Genomic DNA, 16,807 nt, shown 5'->3' on the forward strand with positions numbered 1-16,807 from the left:
ACAGAGGCATGGAGCAACTATTCCAGGTAGTGTGAGTTTAAGCCTGTGTAGTGCTTGTGCATAGGTTAACACAAAGGGAGATTGGGAGCTGATTGTGAGTCCAGATCATGCCAAGATTGCTTGTGGAGAGAGAGAACAATCTCTCAAATATTTTGTTGTGATTTCTCAGGAGAGGATGCTAGTTTGGCATTCAGATATTGTACTCAGATTTTGCTGTTGAATAATAATAGTAAAACCCTCATCTGCTGCACCGGTTTTCCCACATTGGTTTTTTCTAAGGACTTTTGTCCAAAAGCAATGATGTCGATTTTTATTGTGTGTGTGTGTGTGCATTATTTTCTCAATTCTAGTTTTATTTCAGCAGTGCATTTTATTTTTGGTGAAAATTGCAGTAGTGATTTTATTAATTGTTTGCCGTAATAGAAAATAAACTGGACATAAAAATATTCAGTTAGAAGAATAATTTCCAGTTGCTGCAATAGTGAATATTTCACACTACAACCTCACATGCGTTGCAAATCTAGATATACAATGTGCACGAGTTGAGCTTCAACTCACACAAGGGGCCATATAGGTTGGAGGAGTAGGACTGTTGTTTGAGGGTCTGTGCTAGAATTTTTTTGAGCTCCGTATAGGAATACAACTGCCCATCAAAAATTTTGTTGTACCTTGTAATTTTCTCAAGGGGCCATTTGCCTAGTAAGGGAGCCTCACCATTTTGATAATTAAAAGTGAAGATATGTGTGATTGATTTCCTATATGTTGCTTTTGCTATCTAAAATTTATGAGTTAAAACTTCCTGTGTATTTTATATTTAGTACTTGTAGTCATATTTTATGGTTTGCTAGGAATTAAAATTAGATTTGGAATTTAGAAATTAACATGGTATTAGAGCTTCAACTCTAAAGAGGGGAAATCAATTTTCTTATAGGCTCATAGCAGATTTAAATTTCGAACAATTGATTTTTCAATAAAATTTCTGATTTGGGAGATGGCCACAACTAGGTTTATATTTGAGGACATGTTGGAGGGTGCATCAAACTTCATTCCTTGGAAGGTGAGGGTTACATTGATCATAATGGAAAATGGTTTATGAGAGTTTGCTAACACCAAACACACCCTGCCTACAAATGTTCCAGAATTGAAGGATGTGAAAGTTGGGAGGATAATCTTGTATGCGGTGAAGGATCATGTGATTCCTCACTTATTCGAGAAGACGATAACAAGGGAGATGTAGGAGGCTCTAATGAAGCTTTATCAGATAACACAAATAGGAAGATGGTGTTGAGAGAGAGAGAGTCAAGAATACCAAGATCACTTAGGGACCAATTGGGGAGGTTGTGATAGATGATTTGATGGTAAGGATAAGGGCATTGTTTCACGACAACATCTTCTTGATTGGGACAAATTATGGGATGATTTTGTCTAGGAGGTGATTTGGGAGGAATCTTTAGGAGGCCAACAAAAGGGTGATGATGAGAACCTTGCCCTTACAAACCATGCAATAAAGGGCAAAGGGAAGGTCAAGAAGGATATAGGTGGAGAAACTACTTCATGGGATAGAAAGAAGAAGAATCTGAGCAAAGTGAAATGCTTCATGTGCTACAAGAGTGGGCATTATGCTTCACAATGTCTAAACAAGAAGGGTAAGGGTAAATCACAGTAGGTAGAAAAATCTGTAGATACTCATTTTCATGAGTTTGTTGCGAAGTTTGAGAAGGAGTTCTCGCTAGTATCTTGCCTTTCTGGCACATTTTCCAATGGTGCTCGTATTGTGGACAATGGTGGTTCTTGTCACATGATGGAATCACATGAGGTATTCACTAGTTTGAAAGAGAAAGACTTAGGTCCACATGTGGAGCTTGGAAACAATGCCAAGTGTGGTGTAGAGGGAGTTGGGACCATTTTGTTTCAGCGAGAGTCAGGAGGTTTTATGGAGGTGAAAGATGTGTTTTTTCTCTAAAGCTAACGAAAAATTTACTTGTAGTCTCAGCCATGGAGGATAGGGTTGATGTTGTCTATCTCCAGGATACACAAGCCCTAATTTTGCTGAGAAATTCTACCCTTGACCCAAGATGAGTGATTGGAGGTAGAAAGGGTAATTTATACATGCTGAAGGCTCAACCAATACGAGCCCTAGTTCATGACAATGACAACTTGTGTGAGCTTTTGCATGAGACACTATGTCACTTGCATAATAGAGCATTGCCCATACTAAGGGAGATTGTCACTGGTCTTCCAGAATTCAACATGGAGTAGCAGGGAATTTGTAAGGGGTTTGCTCTTCGAAAGTATGTTAAGGCTTCTTTTTCGAGCAACAAGAACATATCCAAGGGGATCTTGGATCTAGTACATATAGATGTGTGTGGTCAATTGTTAGTAGCATCTTTGAAGGGTTCTAGTTACTATGCGATCTTCATCAATTATTTCTCTAGGAGGATGTGAATTTTCTTCATGAGAATATGAAGGATGAGGTCTTTAGTTGATTTTAGGAGTTTCAGGGTCTCTTGGAGAATCAAATAGGAAGACTAGATGCTCGAGGTCAGATAATGTGGGTGAGTATACCTCCAATAAATTCAAATATTTCTGCAAGGAGGCAAGGATCAAGAAGTAGTTGATAGTTTCGTACAACTCACAACAGTATGGGGTTGCTGAAAGGAAGAATTAGGTGATAGTTGGAGCTGCCAAGGCGATGATTCATGGCCAGGATCTGCCAATGTTCCTTTGGGTAGAGGCATACGATATGGCAATGTATGTAGAAAACAAGAGTCCTCGAAGAATTCTTTGGAGTGAAGTCAGAAATTGGCCACTTTTGTGTTTTCAATTGTCTAGTATATGTCCATGTACTAGTGGAGAAGAGGACATAGCTAAAGCCCTCAATAACAAAGGTCATTTTTATGTGATATAGTGAGACTTCAAAGGCATACAGGGTTTTAATTTCAGGGTAGAAGAAGACCATAGTAAGCTTAGATGTCAGGTTTGAGAAGGGCTTGGCATTTGGAAGTCACATGACCCCTTTCTAGTAGAGATAGAATACAAGGAGAAATAGGCTTCGAAGATTGAGTAGAGTTTATCGCCACCAACAATAGGGATTCAATCTTTAGTTTAGGAGGAGTTGGAGGCTCCTTCTAGTTCTGTCAGAAGGAGGCCTTTATGGCTAGAGAAAACATCAAGTGACACTTATGAGTATATGGAGGCCCCTAGGAGCACTTTCAAGAGAGTAGAGCACCCATGCAGCTTCATAGTTATTTCGCTTTCATGAGTAACATCATAGATGCCAAGCCTACTAGTTTTGAGGAGGAAACAAATCAATAGGTTTGGAGGGATGCCATGATGAAGGAATATCCCTCCATTATGAAGAATGATGTGTGGGACATTGTTCCGAGACCATAGATAAAATCGGTGGTAAGCTCCAAGTGGATCTTCAAGATCAAGCATGATGCAGGCGATAACATAGAGAAGTACAAAGTGAGATTTGTTGTGATAGGGGTTCCTTAGAAAGAGGGAATGGATTATGAGGATACTATTTTTCAAGCTGTCATATCTATTACCTCGGTGATGAGGTGGAAGATGTTGATTTTTCAAGATTTTCTAGACTGATAATTGTTTCCAATGATTTCTTCATTAGTTTAACTTGTATCACATTCATCATTAAGCAATTATACATAGAGAATCTTCAACAATAAAACAATAAAGCAAGTAGGATCATAAAGAGACAGCCAAACAAGAGACACAAAATTTAACCTGGGAAAACCCTAACCAGGTAAATACCTAACAACCTTTTCTTAGAGAAATTGTCCAATTCAACAAGAGATACAATATCATTTCCTAGTCAAAAGCAAAGTCAAATTGACTAGTAACCAAATCCTGGTCAAACTTGGTCAAATAGAGACAAATTTGGCTTCTTGAAATTTCAGCCTCCTGCACTTTCCTTTGAAATTTTAGTTTGCTACCTCAAAAATCATCATTCTTCATGCCTCAGATTTGTCCTCTTATTTTGCCTTAGATTCATTCTTATTCTTCCTCGGATGGTGATCCGAATTTGTGCTTTGAAGTGGAGAATGAGTAGCCTTCAAATAGTGAATTCATGAGCCCGAAAAGGTGTGTCTGTACACTAAGTTGATCTATACTTCTTGGAGGGCCAACTTTACTTTTGAAACTTAGCAGAAAAAATAATTTTTATTTTCAAAAGTTGAAATTCCTTCTTTTGAAGCCGACTTGAAATTCATATTCATATTTATTGTTTCTTTCATATTTTGGAGGGCTAGACAATTTGTGAAGATCGACCATAGCTACAAAGTTCAACACTCCGTCTTAGCCAGGGAGGTATTCATAATAACTTCTTCAAACGTATCTCTTTGTTGAAAACTTTCTCTCTCCCAAGAAAAAAGTTGAAATAGCTTGCTATGTTGATGAATTCATCCACCTCATGTTCTATTACAGAACCATGTGGAAAGCATCCTACATTAGCATCATGTTCAACAAATCGTCACTTGGAGCAAAGTCACTAATTATCCAAGTTGTCACTTGGAACCTAGTCAACACCTATGACCTATGGTGACACCCTGGGCTATTACCATTCCTACATTCCAATTGAATGGTAACATACTTGCCCGATGCTAAAGGCACTCACCCACCTGGGGAGCACTCTGGGCCTTGATGATCTCTGGGTCATTCTCCCTAGCCACATGAAATGGTCCTTGGTCAATATCATTGACCTGTTAATATCCTGACCCAGGGAGAATGTCTAGCCCTTAATGCTACAACATCAACACTCCCTTTGACAAAGGGAAACATTCTCAACCACTTCAAGCTTGTCCCTGAAGTATACAAACTTCACCTAGTGACAAAGTCATTGTGAGAATGTCACCATCCTTTCTCATCCGAGGAAATGCATTGGAGCCTCATTGCTCCCTTCTGTACCATATATAAGATATAGTGGTACTCAATGTGCTTTAACTTGTCATCACGGTCATCTCCTGCACCTAATCAAACAATTTTGCGAGCAGCTTTTGAAATCACACTACTTCAAAACTTGCAAAACTAGCTACAATATACTTGGCCTCTATAGTCTTGAGTGCGATAGCTGTTTGCTTCATGCCCATTCATAATCCAAACTAAATCATCATTCTGATGTGCTCTTCCTATCATCAACACTCTCCGCTGAATTTGAATTTGTATATCCCTGCAACTGAATTCACATCCAATTGTACCACATTGGTACCTCAACACATGTTGTGCCATGGCTGCTTTCCGATCACCCTGACTAGGTGCTCCCTTTGAAACTGACCTTGCTATGGCAATCTTGGCTGCTTCCTTTGCCACTTAGCTTCTTTAGATTAATTACCATAGGAGTGGCCATGGATTGGCCGTCCTTCATCCCAAATCTTTGAAGGATTGTTATAATGTGCTTCCTTTGACCAAGGAAGAGCTCACCTCGCTTCTGTTACACTTCTTGTCCCAAGAAGTAATGTATCCAACCAAGATCCTTCATCTCGAACTTAGAGGTCAACTTCCTCTGACATTGAGGCAAGGCTTGATTGCTCCCTTTATCATGGTCAAATTTCCCTGCCATTGTTTCTCCCTTTGTCATATGAGTCCTTCAACTCCTGTCAGAAACAAGTCATATAATAACAAGATCAACCAAGAAAATCTTGTTGATTTGATGACTATATTGCATGATATATGGCCTCCAGATAGATGACAACCTCGACCTATAGGTGATGATTTTAATGATCTGAAGCAGACTAGTAGTTGATGACAAGCTCAACATTTCAGCCTCCTTATGTGAGAAATTTCCACCACCAAACAAAATGCACCAAATTGGCCTTAGGATCTGATATGAAACAACCTCCAAGTATGAACTCGGACCTCCACAATATACAGAGTAACCCTACCTTAATTCGGCCTCTAGATCAGGGGAAATTCGGCCTCAATAAATTTATCGGATGACTCGGCCTGTCAAGGAGATAACTCGACCTTTAAAAAGGAAATGATCTCTACTAGCAAGGAATAAATCTAAACTCAACTTTAAATCGACCTCAGAATAATGATCTCATTCCACTAAAGAGATTCAACCCACAAAAATCTGATTTGGTAATTAAGGAGAAGTTCGACCCTTTAATAAGTGAACATTCATTTGGTACTTAGCCTTCAATTGGTCACAAGGAACTAGATCTCCAATTGAAGAGAAATTCAGATCTTTACAGTAACTTGACCTCAACAAACAAATAGGAATCGATGGTTGATGCCTATCTTAGGGAGAGGAACTCAACCTCCAAATAAACAAGAGAAGACTTGATCCCAAGATAACAGTTCGATCTCTCAATAGCAATTCTTCAAGGAGTGTGTACTCGACTTGCAAGAAATATTTGATCTCCACAATAGGAAAGCTCATGACCTTTTGCCTTTCTAAGGAAATAATTCATACCTTCAGAGCTGATCTCGGCTTCTGAATATACCTTGACAGTGGTTGATCTCAGCCTCCTAGAATATAAGTAGACCAATCTCCAAATAACAAGCACTCGACCTCCAGATGAAGGATTAACTTGGCTAAGATTTGATGCTATTCAACCTGTTAATTTTGGCAGCTATGGAAAAATTTCCTAGCCATCTCTTGACTTCAAAATTATTATTAAAATGAATTTGATTGTGATCTCCAAGTCGGCTCAAATCATTGGAGGGAAATCATGAGATTCAAATTCAAGTTTATGTCGGTCTTATTGGAGGGAAAATTATTTTATTTCAAATTCAATCTTATTTTTGAGTTGGCTTCAATGGATTTATGTCGACCCATCCAAAGGTTGCGACCATTCATAAATGGCAAACCATTATAAATACCCATTAGCGTGATCCTAAAAAAGGTGTGCGAATTTGGTCTGCAATCTTCGCTTGGTATTTTCTTTGCAACCTTCGCTTGGATATTTTCTATGAGACCTTCACATGGTATTCAAGGTTCTAAGTTTATCTTGTGCATAGTTCGGATGACACAATTCTCTGGCATGTTGAATGGTTACAAGACATGGCTTCACTCTTTTGCTTTGGTTACAGATCTATATATCCTCGCCTTTGTTTCAGATCTCCTCTCTCACCTATTTCAAGACCTATGTTCCAGGACTGTGGCTCAGTTTCATTATTATGTTCTATAGGATTATTCTTTCGTATCATCTTTGTTATGACCCTACTCTCAGTCTTTGTATGGTTTATAATTTCTTGCATTAATATCTTCTGATCTCTACATATGGAACTCACACTCTAATATGATATGACATTCATAGATTGGTATGGCACTCACAGCTCTTGTATTGTGCCCGATATTTGTAACTCCTCTACGATGAGTATCTTGCTCCACTGGTATGTATGGATCCCTGCAAACAGTGTTGGTGTAGCATCTCTATATTATGGTTCCTCAGGTTATGGTATTGACATTTGTTCAAATATGATCTTGATATATTAATATTATCATAGTCCTCAATCCATTGATCACGACACTCTGTGATAGTCTTGACACTATTGGTATCGGCACAATGCATTGGTCTCAATATTGTTCCATACCCCCCCTGCAATATATATGTTAGCACCTTCGCCGAATTGCTCCACAACTCTTCTACGTTATATGTGACATCAATCCTTTGCAGTGCGCATATATATATATATATATATATATATATATATATATATATATATATATATATATATATATATATATATATATATATATATATATAGTCATTCAATCTTTTACAACCATAGTCTCCTCCTCGCCTCGGTGAATGTTCAACCTTGCTACAACACAGTTATCTCAGCGTACACAATATGCATGGTATCCCTAGTTGGTATAGTATCAAGGTTAACATCTCTTACATATGGCATCTCCCATGTATGGCATTACGACATCACAGTTATGTTGTAGCATTGGCATATGTTTGACTTTGTTGATATCACAGTTCAATAGTATATGTATGGCTCTATTGACATTACAGTTCAAGTATATGTAGGGTATCGTTCAGTCCAGAAGCAGTGATGGTGATTTATTAGTATAGCAGTAGCAATATTATCCATAAGACTTGTTCACAAACGTAGTTGTGAATAAGTCATGTATAGGCTCTAGGAAACATGATGATGATATTTGTACTGTGTAATTCACTATTGTACTTTCAATGACAATCTAATAGAAGAAGAATAATTGGGATGGGTTTTCCCCATTGTGGGGTTTTGCCTTGGTCTCTGACCAAATTCTCAGTGTCCTCTTTGTGCATGTTTTCTTCTTATGTTCCTTTATGTTTTGTTGCTACGATATTATTGTTATTTCTGCATAATTGCGAATGATGTAATGATGTTCGGGGTGAATTCTATATGTTAATGATGAATGCAATTATCTAAAGCAAAGAACCATATGGCCTTAAGATAATTCAACACGGCCTTTAAAGAACAAACCCTCACCTTCCAAGGAAACTATGGAATTCTGCCTAATTCCTCAGACTTCTACAAGCCTTTGGACAAAACTTCAATTCTTTGTAAATTGGTCACAAACTAGGTAGAGTACCTTCCTTGTCCAACTGGAGGTTTTGGTCTTCTTCTAGAGTACAATTAGAGTCTCAGTTTTCCCAAAACAATTCTTAAAAACAATCTTCTATCAATCTAATCTTAGATAAAATCAAATCCACCCTTGTCTTGACCATCATTGATTTGACTAGGGCTACAATTTTAAATAGCTACTCTTTGAGCTTGCTCCTTCAACGTTTCTTTTCAACCAACTCTAATTACTAATACCATGTTGGTTTTTCAGGATTTTCTAGATTGATAATTAATTCTGTTGATTTCTTCATTAGTTTAACTTGTGTCACATTCATCATTGAGCTATTATACATAGAAAATATTCAATAGTAAAATAATAAAGCCAGTAGGATCATAAAGAGATAGCAAACAAGAGACAACAAAATTATCCTATGAAAACCCTAACTAGGGAAAAACATAACAACCTTTTCTTAGAGAAATTGTCCAACTCAACAAGAGATACAATTTGATTTCCCAGCCAAAAGCAAAGTCAAACTGACTAGGAACCAAACCTAGGTCAAACCTAGTCAAATAAAAACAAATTCGGCTTCTTGAATTTCGGCTTGAGCCAACCTGTACTTCTTGGAGGGCCGACTTGACTTTTGGAGGTAAATTGAAATTCCCTCTTTTGAATCTGACTTGAAATTCATATTATATTTATTGTTTCTTTCATATTTGGGAGGGCTAGACAATTTATGAAGACCGACCATAGCTACAAAATTCAATAGAAGATCCATCAAACGGATGTGAAGACGACATTCCTCAATGGAGTTATTGAGTAGGAGGTGTACATTAAGCAACTTCATGTCTTTAAGATTCATGGGAGGGATTCTCTTTTGTGTAGGCTTAGGAAATCCTTGTATGGATTCAAGTACACTGAGGGTGTGGTACTTGAGGATTGATGGGCACTTGTTGAGCATGGGCTTCACCAAGAGTGAGGTGGATCCCAACTTGTACTTTACATTTGTTGGAGATGATCCACTCATTTTAGTGTTATGTGAATGATTTCTTTCTCACGAGTGCAGAGAAGCTCATTTATATGTGCAAATAGGAGTTGGCTTCATAGTCCAGCTCCTGAGATGAAGGACATCTGTTTGATGCATTACTTCTTGGGGTTAGAGGTGTGGTAGTAGCTAGGTGAGATCTTCCTTGGACAATGTAATTCAGGATGGTGGATTGTAGGCCTATAACTACACCTATGATCACTAATTTGAAGAAGCTGAGTGCCTCAAATTTAGAGTTGGTGGATTCCACATTGTATAGGCAACTGATTGGTTCCTTGATGAATTTGGTCAACACTAGGCTAAATATTGTTGGAAATACTGAGGGGGGGGTGAATCAATATTCCTTAGCAATTAGCACTTTTAAATCTTTTCAGAGCATTAGTTAATCTTCAATTATTATTAATGTTTATGCAGTAATAACAATAAATAAAATAACATAGTAGACACAAGAATTTTAGGTGGAAAACCCCCTTCGGGTCAAAAGCCACCAAACACTTTTCTAATAAATTCTTTAATCTTCAGCCCCAACTGAAATGAAAGCAACAACTTCCTAGAATTCTAGAAAAAAATTCTTCTCCAGCTCCCACTGGAAGGACGTCCCAATGCCTTGGTTTCTTCAGTAATCAATTGAATGGATGCCCCAACACCCTAGCGAGCCACAACTCGCCCTAGCAACACCCTACCACCCTAAAGTGTTTACAGGCCCCAACCTATAGGTGACTTAATTCACTTGCCTAGCACCACCCTACCACCCTATAAAGACAAAAATTAAATACAAAAGTGTGGACTCCCATACTAGGGACAATGATCCACGATACAATATGATTTACAATGATTTTGACCGAACACCCAATCACACTATGACCTGCAACCCAACCATGACTTCATCCGAATAGAGACTCCTATACCTCCCAATAAAGCCTTTTCGACTCTAGGAAGATTGACTCTTTTACAATAATGGCTCTTCTAATGATGACACTTTTACAAAGGACTCTTTTACAACTTTACAATGATGACTCTTGGCCTTGACACTTCTTCACAATATACGGATGGATGTCATGTCTTCAAAGGATGTCCTATTGCAATGCTTCCTTTGATTTGATACTTCTTGTCTTGAATTCTTGATTGAAGTTGTACTTGAATCTTCTTCTACCTGCATGCAAAATTTGCCTGGCGAAACCAATCCCAAAACAAAACAAAATACCCTTCAACTTATCTCTGCTTGCAAAACACATGTAAGTGCATAGTATTGAATAAATACAGATTAAAATTACAATGCATACCTGAAGTGTGCTTGTCACTTTCGTTGTTGACTTGTTGCAGCAATAGACAAAGACTCCCACTGTTGATATAGGCCTGGACTCTATGCATGATTATATCCAAAACTAACCTAAAGATATATACAATAAAAACTGATGACAGACCCTAGACTTGTGATGGACCAAGTTCTAAGTAAAAAAATAGAGACCATTCTATCAACTATGACAAGACAAGTAAAATGAACTTACAACATCATATAGATTTAGAAACCTTGGTGTAGCATCAAGAATATGTAGCATAAAATGTGTAGTATCAAGAATAGGACACCCAAAAAACTAATTGTGACATATAAAGACATAGAGATATAACTGAGACACTGTATATACTTACGTTGTCCTGCAAAAACATATGTCAGAGACGATACTCAAAATTCAAATGTAAACACTAATCATACATACCTTTCTATAGTAGACTTACCCTTGACTATTGATGTGTGGTCCTTACTGCAATGATCCTTGTATGCATGCTTTTTCTTGCCTTCTAGAGCTCAATATTTAATCTGTTGTATCTATGTAATTTCGGATCTCCAAGGTCTGAAATTTCGTCCTCTGGTAGCCCTTTGAGTCCTCTTTCCAACCCCACAGGTCTAATCAAGATTGGATTCTTCAAGTAAGATTTATGCCCAATCTCCCACGATGACCTGATTATAAACTGGTTCAGTAGAGTGAACTTGTACGAAGTGCCACGTGTCACTGTTGCGACCTTTGGCCGTGAAAATGCTATTCAACAAGCTATAGTCTATCCTCTTTCTGTGACTAATTACGAAATTTGAATCCAATGCTCAGAGAGAAAGTTATGACGATTTTCCCAACATCGCCTGTTTGACATGGAATTCAGGAGCCTGCAAAAACCCTAACTTCCTTAGATCATATCTAAGAAAATATAGCGAACCAAGATCTTAAATTTGGTCACGAGGTTCATCAAGATTTTGGCTCAAATGGTTTTAATTTCAGCTTCTGAAGCTTCGCAGAAAAAAATTTATAGCGAAAATGCCACGATGACCTGTTTGAAGCCTCAAAATCCCTACTAGATGAGGATATGAGGGTCATTATTTATATGAATGTCTTAAGTTGAGAGGGTCCTCAACAAGTGAACGTTGGAGGGATTTTAGGAGCAATTTTTTATTATTAATTATTGACTATTCAATGACCACAACCAATTATGAGTTCCATGCCACAACCCCATAGGGTTTAGCCCATTAACTGGGGTTACTTCAAACATGAATATCTCTCAAAATGTGAAGAATTACATGGCGTGCCATATATCAACGGAAACATATCGACGAGTAGAATCCATCTAGAAGATCCTTGACTCAGAATAGAGTAAGTTGTCAAGTCAAAATGCCCATGCAAGATCAGGGTATCCCCTGGTGCTGCTTGGTTTGACATCAATGACAACCATTGATCAACAATCTTTGTTGTGAACACCTTGAGCCAATTCATGGTGGAACTGAGGCATGTGCATTGGATTCAAGCAAATAATGTAATCAAGTACTTGTGTGGTACAATGGCGTATGGGCTGAGATATGTTAGGAGTGATGGAGTGACACTGTAGGGGTATACAGACTTAGATTAGACTGGGAGTGTAGTGAGGGTGCTGCTTTAGCTTGGGATCAATATTGATTTCATGGTTCAGTAGGAATCAAGCTTTCATGGCACTTAGTTTAGTAGAGGCAGAGTATGTGGTGGCGCGTTTGGCGAGTTGCGAGGCTATTTGGCTTCACAAGTTGCTCATAGGATTATTTGGTCAGGAGTTGGAGCTTACAATGATATATTGTGATGATGAGAGTTGCATCAAACTCTCATAGGATCTAGTGTTCCATGACAGGTCCAAGTATATTGTGATCATATATCACTTCATCAGAAACAGGGCCAAGAGAGGAGTAGTGAACCTTTAGTATATCTCCACAGATAAGTAGGATGCAAATATTTTAACCAAATCCTTGGTGAAGGGGAAGTTTGTCTTCTACAGAGATAAGCTAAGAGTGGTGCAGAATACCTTCCTTGCTAATAGGGAGTGTTGATGCTTGTAGCAATGGACGAGTATTTTTGCATTGGCTAAGTGTAAAGTTTGCATGAATCATCCAAATCCTCCTGTAACTTGCTTAATTTATTGAGTAAGTTGTTTTTATGATTTAGCCCAACTTAGGAAAAACACATTAGTTAAGTTAATTAATTAATGTTGGCTATTGAGCTAAAGAAACTAAGGAAAAGTAAACTATTTACTTTAGTGAATTTGTTTTAAACTCAACCATTAATCTCAAAAGTTTAGGATTTAATCCCAGCCATCCATCACTTTGGAGGTTATGGTTAGTGATTTATCTCAATAAGAAATAAAGACATAATTTGGAGAGAGTGATTTTCTTAGTGAATGTGATTTTCAAGGCCAAGGAAGAAATATGACGAGAGAAATTTCTGTAGCAAGGAAGTCACCCCAACACAGTCATATAGCTGATTTTACAGGGCCATGCCACTTGTGGAAGGAGAAGATTGATTTGGAGGATTTGTGACATCACGCATGCTGCAAATCCAGCCGTACAACACATGTGAGTTGAGCTTCAGCTTGCACAAGGGGCCACATAGGTCGGAGGAGCAGGGATGCTGTTTGAGGGTTTGTTCCAAATTTTTCTGAGGGCTGTATAGGAATACAATTGCCAAATTTATTTCAGAAATTTTCTGAAGGGGCCTTTTTCCCAATAAGGGAGCCTCATTGTTCTGATAATTAAAAGTGAAGATCAGTTGGAGGACAATTTTCTGAGTGAGATTGATTTCCTATATTTTGCTTCTGCTGTTTAAATTATCTGAGATAAAAATTCTAGTGTATTTTATATTCAGTAATTGTAGAAATATTTTCTATCTTATAAAAAGTACTAGGAAATAAAATCAAACTGGAATTTATCAATTAACTATAGTTTTTAGATTTGGAATATGTAAATACCGTAGAGACGTATCATGGATTTTACTGGCTAATGGTAATGTGAGAATAAGTGCAAAACAATGGAGTAATATGAAAAGTATGAAGGACTTTCAGACTTTCCCAAAATGATTGTACTACTCCGTACAAGTGCCTTTTTATGTGCTCCTTAGCTATTTGAGTAGATGTTTCCTTCACCTACCTCTACATGCAATTATAATTGGCTATCTAAGACAAAGGTGGTGGTGAGATTCATTTAAGGTACATGATGGAAATATGTGTCTTTGATCTCAGACTTGGCAAGGACACCTTTGTTTTCCAAGCACCCCCTTCCATTTTTCATTTTTGAGGACTCGTATCACTCTTATCCTTTCTGCAGCCATCTTGGACCATTATATATTATATTCTAACAATAAATTTTTACATAACATTGAGTATCATGGTAACTCTGCCATACCGTCCGCAAAAGGTATATCCACATATCTATATGCCTAGCCACTCTCTAGTTAGGGCTTGTCCTTGAGCTGTGCACTAGGAATTTGCATAAAACATGTTTTCAACATCTACATTCAAAGATCATTTATTTAAGCTATCATGGTTGGACTCCCATCATTACAACCACTTATATACAATTTATACAAATTCTGATCCAATACCTTCCAAGAGTTAAAAATTAGGGTATTACGCAGTGAAGCATGACCCGTATTAGACTCGTGAGTACCCACAAGTCTTGGCGGGTTCTATACCGAACCGGGTCACTTGCATGGAACCTGCATTTAAGACCCAGACTCGACGGGTATCTTATAGAACCTGTCTACTTATATAAGACCTGCGAGTATTCTATAGGACCTGTATTGGACCCGTATAGAACCCGTCGAGCCTCAAAAGGCACAAAATGTTCAGTTTTATTTTTTTTATTTTTTATTTTTGGGAAATGAGGTGATCTATCAGTGGCACTCCAATTAGACTTATACCATCTAGCTCTTTCAAATCTTTACTTCCTTGAGGTACACATCCAACCACTACCAATGGCTTCTTTGTAGCTCTACCCTTGTGAATCAAGGTCTTCATGGCTGATTGACTGGGTGACTTTATTGTGCCTCTGTTCTAAAAGCATATAGTTATTCACCTTGTATGTGCCATCCATGTCCATAGTCCTTGAAACCGTCCTGAATTTTGACCAAAGATCTTCAATTTCTTTCTATTATAATTCTTTTAAGATTTGTATAGTAATGCACTTGTATCTACCAGCCAATGGGCTTTATTTCCTTGCACCACCACCTTCTTGGAAAGGAAATTACCTCTTTAGAATAAAGTTACATACTTGTTAAATTTCAGTTATGCTCCAAAATAAAGTGAGGGATCATGAATGATCCTTTGACTCAAATAGTTTCAGAGGTGGACATACATGCTTTTCTATTATGCTGCAATTTTGGCCATACCCGTCACTCAATTGAATGACCTTTAAGCTTGCATTATTGGGGTCACATGTCCTATTTTTTAGTACCCTTTTACACATGAGTTTGATTTAGATTTAGAGTAGAGTTTTCTTTTATTGTGCTCTTTGTTGGTAGATGCATTATGCATTCCTTTTATAGTTGTTGATGCATGTTAACTTATTTTGGTCATTTGTGGATGTTAATCAAATTTCAATTTTTGTACAACTTGCATACATTTTTCTCAAAGTCCCTCCTGAGTTTGTATAAAAGTGTCAATCTAACCTTCCTCCTTTGAACTAGTTTTAATGTCCCCCCTCTAGTATCAACATCTTCTCTCTAAACTTCATCACTGCTTTATCTTTCTCCTGCTTGGTGAAGTTTGACGGTTTATGAACTTTTTTCATTTCCTGTTGTGGTGGTTTTGGTGGTAGCCCCTCATCTTATTTTTGCTTCTGTAGGGCCCCTTGTATGTGCTTATTTTGAAGAATGTAATCTCTAGTCCCTTCGACCTAGTTTCATCTTTAGTGGTGAAGAATGTAATCTCTAGTCCCTTCGACCTAGTTTCATCACTGTGAATGTAATCTCTAGTCCCTTTTGTGTTTAAAATTTACCATATTTTAATGCTTTTTTGTATTTTAACGAGTCTTATATGAGTCTTATAAGGGTCTTTCCTGAGTCTTATATGATTCAATGACTCAATGCCGTGACGAGTACGAGTCATGCAACATTGGTATTACATGCTCTGTTTTAAAAAAAGGTCGAGCCAGTCCGAGCCAACCCTCGGCTGGTTCGACTTGGTGAAGAAATCAGTCTGGAGGCTAGGTTGTTACCGAATCGGCCGAGCTAGTCACTGACTTGGCCAGTTTAGTAAAAACCCGGTCAGCTTGACCGAGCCCGTGAAAACTCAACTGGTTTAGCTAGTGATGCCGACGCATGGCCAGTTTGGCTTTTTTGGGGGGGGGGAATGGACCTCTTACTGCAATCTAATTTGCTTTTAGGTATGTTTGAGGCCCATTTACCTCTCCCAATCCTTTAAAAGCTACCCAACCCCCTCACATTTCCTCACAACTATCTCATTGCATTTGTATGAGAATTTGTGAGGAGTTTGTGTTGAGTTGTGGAGTTTGTTTTTGGAGCAGCAGTGAGGAGTCTTGGTGTTAAAATTGGCAACTAGGGCCAAAATCCATGTGGGTCATCTTATTTATGGAAGCTGATATTTTTCTTGGATTCCTCTCGTCGAGAGGTGTAGGATTGATCTAAAGATCATCCAATTCTGACAAGTATTCATGGAGATATGAATTTATTTGTGTTATGGGACAATTCGTCAAGGTCGACCAGCGACCAAATAACCCCCACTTGTCCTCCACGTTTTACTATAAATAGAGGTGCCTTGAAAGTCATTTAGCACTCACCTCTTGTGATATCTTCGCTCGACTATTTTGGGTTTTGATGGGAGGAGAGATCCTAAGAGAAAATGCAGTCATAGAGATGATGCCCTAAAATGCAGTCATGGAGATGATGCCCTAAAACACAGTCATGAAGATGCCACCTAAAACGCAGTCATGGATGGAATGC

The sequence above is a fragment of the Pinus tabuliformis genome, chromosome 1_1, assembly GCF_031772625.1.
Source record: "Pinus tabuliformis cultivar Carrire ecotype Pingquan chromosome 1_1, CPIR1, whole genome shotgun sequence".
NCBI lineage: Eukaryota > Viridiplantae > Streptophyta > Pinopsida > Pinales > Pinaceae > Pinus > Pinus tabuliformis.